The 11,167-nt window shown below is 45.3% G+C and overlaps 1 protein-coding gene and 1 long non-coding RNA gene across 2 annotated transcripts in view; one reads left to right on the plus strand and one right to left on the minus strand.

The window, feature by feature from the left end:
• prr36b (proline rich 36b) overlaps positions 1–5,242 on the minus strand; it is a 24,953-nt gene extending 19,711 nt beyond the window's left edge. Inside the window, exon 1 of the mRNA XM_079366322.1 lies at positions 4,871–5,242. The gene's annotated coding sequence lies outside the window, so the exon portion shown is untranslated. The remainder of the gene's footprint in view (positions 1–4,870) is intronic.
• LOC306838261 lies at positions 5,236–8,718 on the plus strand. Its single transcript, XR_013781062.1, has 2 exons — positions 5,236–5,313; positions 6,524–8,718. It is a non-coding gene; the product is annotated as an uncharacterized lncRNA (long non-coding RNA).
• Positions 8,719–11,167: the final 2,449 nt, after the last annotated feature.

An 11,167-nucleotide genomic window follows, 5' to 3' on the forward strand; every position in this document is an offset into this window, starting at 1 on the left:
ACGTCTTGTCCAGTCTCCTGTTGTACTTGGCTGCTGGCGTGTGTGTGTGAAAAGGAGCAACAGATTGTGTGACAGACACCTGGATCACAGAAACATGTGATCAGAAAGGCTGGCACTAATCCTAATGAGCTCCTCACTAAGATTTTACAACGTCCTCCAACGACAAGTTGGCTTGCATTAAAGTGTTTCAAGACTATAAAACACTGAGCACAAGTTTGTTTATTGTAGCAATATGACAAAAAATCAAAAATATGAATATTGTGAGGAGCAGAGATGATCAAAATCTGCACCATTTAGGGCTGAGCATTGTGTACACCACGCTGTCCTTTCAAACTCCAAACAATCTGATACACACACAAACACTCAGACCCCGTTCTTCCCATGCCACATCCCGGCTTGGAGAAACTCGGCCCCCTGGGGACGGGCAGATTAACACATGACAGAGCTTGTTAACCCTGGACAAAGAGAGATACTAATCTTATACAGTCGGCCTTGACCGTCCTCAAACAGTAAACAGACACAGGCACAGAGAAAGGGAGGGATACGCGGCAGAAACAGAGGCGTCGGTATGTCCCAGAAACGAGACAATACTGCGGGCGAGAGGGTCCACCAGCCCCACAACAATAAGGGTGGAGACAGAGCCCGACTGCAAACAAGCCCCCCAACGGCAAAGGCCCGACTGCAGCCTGGCAGAGCTCGGCTGCCTGCAGGGACGAGCGGCAGGGCAGCGTGTGGTTATCGATCGCACAGGAGGAAGTGGAGGAGCCAGAAGGACAGTGACAGACAGAGGAGGAAGTGCATTAGTGAGGCACGGTTAGCTCTCTCCCCTGGGAGATAAGAGAGATAGTCGGGACGACGTTTTAGAGGAGGACAATAGTGGACGACAGTGAGACGGCAGACCCAACAGAGTGGCTGCACAGAAATTAAGGCTAATTTGTAACTGAAGAGCTGCTGGAACGTCTCCATAATGGGCCGTCAGCCCAAAAACAAGCTCCTCTGTGGGGGCAAATGAGATCAGGCCGGCCCGGGACCAGCTGGTGGCTCAGATCAATGACAACAGAAAGAGCTCATACAGAGGCGGAGGAAGACGGCAGGAACGAGGCATCTGGACAGGATGGCAGAAGGAACGCACCCCAGAGGCTTCAACACACACTCTCTCGCTCTCTCTCTCTCTCTCTCTCTCTCTGTTGAGCTTTTGCACAGGGGCACCGACGCTCACACGCAACGTACAAGTGGAACGACTGTGTCCATTATAAGAGGATTAGTCCTCCTGTTTGAAGTGCAACAAGGCACGTTCCAGATGGAATCTGAGCTCTCCGACAGAGACACAGAAGACAGGAGGGACGTCCAGATCAGCGCAGCTTTCCAGCAACAAACCCCTAAAGCTGCCCCCTAAACGTCACATCTGCCTGTGAGCTGCTTGAAAATACTCTCTCACCACAGTAACCTAAAAAAAAAAAAATATCAGCACATAAACAGAAGATTACACCGCCATATATATATATATATATATATATATATATATATATATATATCGCTATTTCCTGGCCACAGCTGCCGAGGGTAAAGGGACTATATCATTCTGGCACACATGGCGTTCCTTCCACATGCGACCGCGGCGAGGGCAGGAAAGCGTTTCCTCTGACATAATTCTGAGCACATTAGCCGCTAATCCACAGGAGTAAACGTCAATGCAAGGTGCAACCAAACCGGTCCAATCATTTTTTTATATTTCCAACAATAACATAATAAACGACTCATGAAACAGTAAATATTCTCAGATGGACGCGGCGTGTTTTTAGCGCGTCATCGTCATCTGGTCGAACAAACCAGGTGACTCAGAGAAACCATCTCCAAGGCTGCGTTACACCAAAACAACCAGGCAGCGCTGACACACTGTGCCGTGAAGATTTGGTGCTGGAGCCTAGCAACACGGCTGTGAAGCATATCCACTATCCATCCTCCCACCAAAGGAATTCACAGAGTCCAAACACAACAAATTACTGCAGCTGCTGGCAAATACAGTCTCCCGACCGCGCCGCCAGCTGCCAACTGTGCGCCCTGACAACTGTGACTGGGAGCACAGACGACAGCACAGTTTATCTGCGCTTTATCTTCAGCGCGGTGTCAGGGCCGCTTTCTCCCAGCCTCAATCACCCAGACAACAGAGAAACATAAAGTGACTGCTGTTGTTTTGGTTAATCTCGAAACAGGACGCTATTGTGCTGCTGCTGCTACCCGGGATTAGAACGAGGCTTGTGATGATGCTGCTCATTTTTTAATAGCGCCAAGACGTGCAAGGGTCAAGGGTTCAGGCTGAAACCCCCCCAAGGACCAGAGGCATAGGCCTGCCCTTGTCACATTTGAGGAGTGCAGAGATGGAAGGGGGGGGGTTCAGTCTGAGTCACACACCCAGTCCTGAGGCTGCGGTCCGGGTGACACACAGGTCTATTAAAGCCGCAATCAGCTCCCCTCTTATGTCCGAGGCGGTCGAGAGGCCAGCTGGAGGCAAAACACATTATTAGGGATTAAATTGCCCTGAAACACTGAAACGATCAATGTGAACATATTCTGTGCCAATTTTAAGAATGTTTTTTCCCCCCCAAAAAAAGATCAGAATGTAATCTGATTACCGTGCGGCTGTAACTGAAGGTGTGTGTGTCAATCCGATGTCAGTTCATCATTTTAAATGTTTTTTAACAGTTTTAAACAGAAACATATTCAGCTCTCTCTCTCGTCATGAACGACGGCAGCATCGTGATCGTGATCGTCGGGACGATGAAAAAACAGAGACCGCTAAAAAAAACGAGTGATTTTCTGGCCATAAATTGAGCGAGTCAGAATTAATGCTTTAAAACCTCACAAATAAACCAAACAAGTATTTCTTTGTATTTCTGAGCCAGTTCGCTCAGCTGTGAAGATATTAGATTTCATTACTTTGAACGTCGTTCATCATCAATACAAGTCAACCAATCACTAATCAGAAAGTACTCTGTGATAGTTTGTGGAGGCCATCTTGGATTACGATCTTCTGCATGTTCGAGTGATTTTTAATCAGACTCTCGGTGTGACGGAGCCGACACAGATCTGGCTCCGCTCGCGGCTCTGACAGTGAGAGGACACAAAGTGAAACACCCTTCTGAACGCACTCGGCAACAACGACATGATGAAACTACGGGACATTTAATAAAAAACAGGAAGGAGATGATTTGACCCATTTCTTACACATGCTTTCTCTACATTTAAATAATCTGCTTCATTTCTTCAAGTATGGTCCCTGATAAATCCTCTCCAAACAAAAATCCCCCCCCCCCCTCCCTCTCCCTCCTCCTCCTCCGGCAGTAATCCATATCCTCCAACCAGTAATCTTTTTAGGGCCATCTTTAATAACTTAATGAAAACAGATGTTTTTGGTGTTTAATGGCAGCTAAATTCAATTTCATTTGATTGCATTAGACCGCCTCCATTTTCCTGCCTCATCCACCAACACTGTGAGTCAGCCATTCTCTCATCCACACACACACACACAGAGAGAGAGGAGGCGGACTCGCTGATGGCTTAGCCCACGTCTGACTTAAGAGTCCTGGAGAGAGAGAGTCTCAAAGCCCTGAATGGAGCCGGCTTTAAAAGTGCTCACAGTAGTGACCGGGGGGGGATGCCATTCACTTAGAATAAAATCAATACCTCACGGTCGATGGCCACACGATATTGACCGGCACATGCCCACTGTGGCCACAAAAAAATGGAGACAATTTGCGGCGCTTTTTTTTTAAAGGCACCTCGAGGGGGGAAGGATAAAAGGAGTTGTGGGCTGGGGGAGTAAAGATTGTCAATGCGTGCATGTTTGCAGTTTATTAAATGCTCTTGGGCAGGCTTTGGGAGCTGCCAGTGTTTTCTCCTCTCCATTGTTCTGTAGAGAGGAGCGTAATCTGTCTTGTTGCACTCACTCACCCATCGAACACAAGTGAAGTGAAGGCGCAGCTACAGGCGCCTCCAGCTTTAACTCTCACACCACAATAGCTGATCACTTTTAGTGTGTGTGTGTGTGTGTGTGTGTGTGTGTGTGTGTGTGTGTCGGGAGGGGGGGTAACATTAATCACCTCTGATTATAAGAGCCAGCATGAGTCTATATATGCACAATCACCCCGGAGAGATGTTACAGCTCAACACACTCCCTCCTTCAGGATCTGAGGAAATCACAGCTTCAACATGCCACAAAATTGCCCCTCAGTTATTCTGCTTGTATGAAATCAGGATGGGCATCTGCACAATTATTAGGGCTTAATTTGCCGGGTTTTGCCCCCCCCCAACCCCTCCTCCTCCTGAGGGGAGTGAAACATTTCTCAGCACTTGGCCCATCACAGAACAATGGAGGAGGATGGAGAAAAAGGAGGGGAGATAAGGAGGACGAGGAGAAAAAAAAAAGTTGAGGGAGGGGAAAAGGCAGACACAAAAGAGGTAACACGTTGTGGAAAAAGAAAAGGGAGAGAGAATATTTAAATCTGTATATGTGGTTTGTTTTAACCTAACAGGTCTATTGAGCACTTGAAGCTACCACGCAGTCTGCCACCGCCCCATCAGACCCCCCTTTATAAAGCAGGACAAACTAAACCTGAAAACAGCCTATAATCTATGTTTTTTAAAAAAATCACAATGAGACACTATTATAAAAGCTTTTTAGGGATTTTAACGTCAAAGAAGTGAGAAGTCACACAAAGAGACAATGAGACAGGAGTACTGTTGCGTTCAAAGACGAAGAAGAAGAAGTGTTAACACTGTGCGGACAGGAGGAGGCTCGAGCGTCTCTAACGGTTTTAACGGTTATTTAAAAAATGTTAGCATGCGAGCTAAAGCTAAAACATTCTCTTACCAGTGATTGAAGCAGCAGCAGCAGCAGCGTGCTAGCTAAATCCTCTCCAGCGACGCCCTGTGTTAGCGGTACAAACCCCCCGGAATGAACCCTCGAGTCCGGAGAGAGAGAGAGGATGGGGGGGGAAAGAGGAAGTGAAGATTAAAAAATGAAACCGGGATTTGGAAAAAAAACGGGAAGAGTACCGACGGACGAGGGAGGAGCGGAACGGTTAACCGAGCCGAGCCAACCGACGAGAAACTTCTGAGTCTCGAGCGCCGTGTTTCTCAAGTGATGCGCGTTCACTGAAGGGAAGAAAGGAGGAGAGTGACGCTTCAGCCCACACACACACATTACACACACACACACACATATTACACACACACACACACACACACTATAGTAGACCGGTGAACGGAGGGATGGACAGGCGGAGGAGAGGACAGAGCTGCCGCTGCATTCAGGTGCTGCCTAAAAATATCGGAACAATGATTATCCAATCCAATCCAATCCACTTTATTTATATAGCACATTTAAACAACAAAGAAATGTCTCCAAAGTGCTGTACATATAATAATAAAAACAATTAAACAAAAAAACAAAAATTTCCAAGGCGATTCCATAAATAAAATAATAAAATCAATAAAAGACGTAGTAAACTAGTAAAACTGAACTGAACATTTCTTTTTTTTGTGAGGGGACATTTTATGAAAAATCTCAGTTTTTGAACATTTATTTGCACAACCTGAGTGTCTATCAACACAACATTTTAAATAAATCCATCCAGTCCAGACCTGTTTTGTGATCTGCATAAATCTGACTCAAATTTTCTCAGTTTGTGACGTCACAAGTTGGATTCTAGTAAGAAAATCCCCTCCCCTCCCCTGGTATCTCCACCCATTGACTCCACATCCAGCCTAGAGCTAAAACTTTTGTCCAGTTCTGCCATTTTTTTTCCTCTACAGAGGAGTGATGTCTTCGGGGGAAAAATTAGGGGGCGGGGCTCATTGCATTTAAAGAGACACACACACCAAAACGGAGCATTCTGAGAGAGCTGCTACCTGGAGACTGTTGCATAGATTAGTCAGTCTTATTAAGAACAAACTAATAGTTGAACAGGTGAACTGCAGGTGAACTGCAGACATGCCCAGAGGTGCTGACAGACCTAAATGAAATGCAGCAATGATTAAATCTGTCAGTCACTCCTGTTATTTGAGCGGGACAGATGTCTCACTGAGGAGGAGGCCTCCGCCCTTTCATCATGGGTGTGTTGATGTCATAAAATCCAAATAATAATGGACAAGGAATGACTAAAATAGAACTATTTTCCTGTCCAGTAAAATAAAAAATAGTTGGGATCATGTTTATCGAGGTTTAGTACGGCCCTGTTTCTCCGCTCTACAGACCGGCTGACAGGAAGGTAAACAAATGAGGGCGAAGCGATTGTTTAGTGTGTCAGGTGTGGACAAAACCTGGCACATCTTCACACCACAAAACAAGAAAATACTGGTAGAGAACACAGCGGCACTGCCAAGTGATCAGCGTGATCTGTATTTGTGTTTGTCTACTTATGTTCTGGGTGTAACCAGCTTCTGAAAATTAACCAAAGGCTCCCGTCACATCTGAACACAAGGGCGTAGGATTTCTCCTGGTGATTTAAATGTCTCCTGTCAGTGTTGAATTGCAGGAACAGGAGGTTCCGGCGAGTCCCTGAAGGCAGCATCCCCCCACCAGCGCGCCATGCTGAAATTGAAAAGGATGAAGAGCGAATAGCAGGGGGACTCTGCTTTCTCTAAACGCAGCCAATCCCCTCCCAGGCTGGGGGATTATTCAAACTAAGGATGATGTCACCTCATGCAAGTCACCCTTCTCCCTCGCCCAAGTTCCTCCCGGCCTGTCTGTTGCCCTCCCTTTAGGCCCCTGCACCCCCTTTTCTCTCCTCTCCAAGCCCTTTTCTTCCTTTCTCCATGCCTCAATGCACACACTGACACACACACTATCACACACACACACACACACACACCCTTTAACGGTGCATTACTGCTGTCCCACATGCATCAAGTTGCCGGCATTGTCCGTCTTCAATGTGACTGTTGCATCCAGAATTTAAAACCTCTGAGCTCACTTCAGACCTGTTGATGACAAAAAAAAATGTCACTGGGCTTATTTTCAATTTGATTCTGTCTTAAAGAAATAATCCAAAATGTTTTCATTCTAAATCATAATTGTACATTGCTGCTAGTATACATGTAAGATTTAAAGCTTTCAATATTTTGCAATTTTGTGTCTTTGACTAAACAATTGAAACGTCCTTTGAGCAGCAGACTCCAGAGACCACACAGGGAGGAGCAACCAGTCAGTCACCTGCTGGAGACGAGAGCTGAAATGAGAAATTAGAAAAAGGATGACGAAGCCAGCGAGACATTAAGATGAAGATCAGCAGATACAGTGTGCCTTCAGTCAGTCAGGATTGTGCGCTGTCTCTCGGCCACAACCAGACATCCAGGGCGTTGTTTCTTTGCTCTCAGGCTTTTGTTTCTGTGTGCCGAGCTCTTCAACAGAACTCGGCTTTTCATCAGAGGCAGTCTGGGTGGGCATGCCGCCTGTCTGCTCTTCTGTCTGTGTGTCTGTGTGTCTGCCTGAGCCGGGCCTTTGTGTGCTGCTCAGTTGTGGACGGGCTTCTTTCATGTCCAGCCTGCGGTGTCGTCTGCTCTTTCCATGTGCTGCAGAGGTGGTGTTTGAGCTGAGGGCAAAAAAACACACCACACCAAAACAAGTCTCATACCCCTTAATCCCAGAACCACGTCGGCTGATATGTGTTCATCTTTGTCTGGTTTGAAGATGAGGTTTTGTTTTGTTCTGAACATGATCAGCCTGCTGCTCTTCTCTTTGAGCCATAACTGAAATAATAAAACTAATTCTATCAACAACATGACTAATGATAATCTTAACACTTCAGACTAAGTGCTCGTCATAAATCCACATTTATGGTGACTGATTTGTTCAGAAGTCCTTCCGGAAAAAAAGTCAGTCTGCCTTGAGCCTGGACTGTGGAAGAATTAAAAAAAGGGATACTTTGCAGATCTTAGTCTGCAGTGTGACTCATAATCGTTCTACATGTCCGTAATAACACTCTGGGTTCGACTTGTCTGCCTTAACACAGATCAGATAAGTCTTAAGATGAAGGCGTATCTGCAGATATTTGTGCAGGATTGATCACGTTATTAGACTGCGTGTAGTGAGAAGTGACACCCTGGTGCAGCAGCTTTGTTTGAATTCACTGTGTGAACAAACAGGGTGCATGCAGGTGTGTGTGTGTGTGTGACATGGAAGGAGACCAGGAAGAGGGCGGGGACTCCGGCGTGGGTCTGATGCCTGTTGGCTTGGATGTGTTGGCATGGTCAGCCAGGCACAACAAAGAGAGGAAGGTGGGCTTTTTCCCCCCCCTCACACAGGCGGTGCTGTTCGGCAGCGGAGGCAGGAAGGGGCAGGGCTGTGTACCCCGCTGCACAGTTCCCCTGTTATTTATCTCATTGTTTTTTCCCTCCCGGCCGTCAGTCCAGCTGGGAGAGACGCCGCACAAAAAGAGCTGGCGTTCAATCAACAGTCTGCTGCCTTTGACAAACTCTTACACAACATTGGTTTTTTTAATCAGCAGCAGATACAGACATGTTCTGGCTGTGTGTTCAGACACACACAGGTCTGAATCTCCTGCAGAAGAAAGCAGCTGGCACCCAGAGACACACCCATCACCTCAGAAACAGCTGACATCGTTTTAGACTCACAAATCAAATGCACAATTGGCTGCAAAAAAGCACGACAGGTCTAACACTTTGCACTCTAATAAAACCAATATTATCACCTCTGAACTGTGTGTGTGTGTGTGTGTGTGTGTGTGTGTGTGTGTGTGTGTGGGTAAACAGCAGGCAGATACAGGTTAGCACACGTGGGTGCAGCTGCTGCACAGAATGGACAACGTGCCAGCACAGAATTTCATTAGCATGCAGAATGCTAATGTCCCTGCAGGCAACATGTGAAGAACATAGGAGAGCCTGAGTGAAGCCACTAATGGACCGTTATCTTACATAACGTGTTGCTCTGCTGCAGGCAGGTCCTGCACAGTAAACATGAAGTACGTCTGATCTAATCTAATCTGCAGAATGTCACCATGATGGTAAAGCAAATTCAGATTAGAACCCTTTTAACCTGCTTCCTGCTGGGTTTTTATTCCAGCCTTTAAATCAAGGATGCATTTTTTTTCAGAGGTGCATTGAAAGTTCACTTAACATGGGGTGAGCTGCAAGCCTCTGTGGGACTGTTTAATCAGCTTTAACCCTGAAACCTGATGATGTCCAGAGCCTGCAGACTGATTGTAAGTGCTTCATCTCGAGCCTGGTAGCATCCTTTAGTAAATAATGCATGCATGAGCTGAGGATATTGGACAGCTATACCCCTCCTCTGCTCTAAGAGGACTGAGTGTGCACGTCTGCTGTGATCTTTGTCTCTCTCTCATATCTGTCCGACTCTCCGTCCATTTACCTTTTGCTGAGAAGTAGTTTGGATAATGGCAGACCTGGAGGTTAAGTAGTTTATCTACACTCTCAGCATTTTTTTTTAATATCTCTAATGAAGTCAACAAACCTTTTTTCTTTCTTTGCGTTTCACCTCGTCATCCTTCGACTTCCTGTCTTAAAGATGTCATCAATTCTTTATGGCTGCAGGTTTGTGTTGATTTCCTGACCAGCTGATTGGTCGGCTTGTTTGTTGGTGGCTGCACTAAGAGCCTGATCTCTCCCTCTACTGGTGTCAAACTGAAACAGCCCATCATCCATTTCATTCCTTCTCCTTTCTATCCAACCACACAGGCAGAGTAAACCTCAAACTCATCTTATATATTCAACCCACAGATTACAGATATTACAGGCTTTTAAAAAAAATGAAAATGTGAGACAAATAAATCACAAATCAAGTTTAACATTTTCCTCTGAAACCAAAGAGATTCAGTTTGCTTTTATAGTTTGTTCATCATATTTTAAAATGGAGATCAGCTGAAGAGGTAACAGAACAGATCTGGACACAGTTTGATTCTCTTCGGTTTATTTTGTTCTTTCGTAAAGAAGGCACAAAAAAAAACTTCACAGAAAAGACTGAGTACCAATAAAAGAGAAAACCCGGTCGAGATATTACTCGAACAAACACAAGAAAACAAACGTAGTGAGCAACGTCAGTGTCAGCATCCAATCACAGAGGTGATATTTACAGTACAGTGCTCGACGGCTCCCTCCTGACCTCCTGACCCCGCCGAACATCAATGAGTGCAAACGACAATAAATAAACATTCATTAAAATACCACCTGGAGTTAAGACTGTAAACAATATGAATGAGAATAAGCAGCTCACATAAAAAAAACAAAACATAAAAACTGTTCCCTTTTGAGACATTTTGTGCGGAGAACATGTCTCATGGTTGAGCAGTGACAGGAAGTTGTCACTAACAGTCAATAACCACATCGAAAATTTTTATTTTTCTTTAAAAAAAAACAGTTAAAAGAAGAACAGCTGGTTTATAGATACACACTAAATTATTCCCTTAAATATGCTGTGTGTATGTCCGTTTACTAAATGTGATCCAGTCTGACACTGTGGATTAAATACAGATTAAACTCTGTAAACGAGATATTCAAACGGATTTATTCCTAACTGAGATTATAGACATCTTAGAGATGAACTGTCTGTATTGTGAGAAAAAGCAGAAGTGAAAACCAGACAGCAGAGAAAGTCCAAACAGAACTAACTCACTTCCCTCGGATTGAAACGTCACTTCTTAGACTCTGAAGTCTGCTTGTTCAAACTGGTTTCATCTGGTTTGAAATGATCCAGATGATCATTTAAGGCTCTCTTTTGGCTTTTGATGCTCAGATCAGATTTATTCCTGTCTGATAACTTTTTGAACACTCAGACCCCAGAGCTTTAGCGACGTTAGCCTGTTAGCGTTATTGCAAATGGCACTGGTCCTTCAGAGTAAAAACAAAAATAAAAAAAAATAAAAAGGCATGAACTTGTACCCTTCAGCCTTGAAACACATTACAGAGAACACGTCCCCTCGACTGAACGTTGACCTTCAAACGCCCTTACCCTGGAGTTAGTGAGAGACAGCGAGGGGCTTCACTTCACACTGTTTCAAGTCATCTTACTGACGTCCAGCTCGTAACCATCAAATATTTAAAGTCTGAGTTCAGGAGGAGGCGTCATGACGGAGGAGGCGTGGCCTAACAGCAGTTTGTTTTGGTTTCATGCTGGACCTCAAACGGCGACATC

Source organism: Symphodus melops (assembly GCF_947650265.1).
Source record: "Symphodus melops genome assembly, chromosome: 17".
Classification (NCBI taxonomy): Eukaryota; Metazoa; Chordata; class Actinopteri; order Labriformes; family Labridae; genus Symphodus; species Symphodus melops.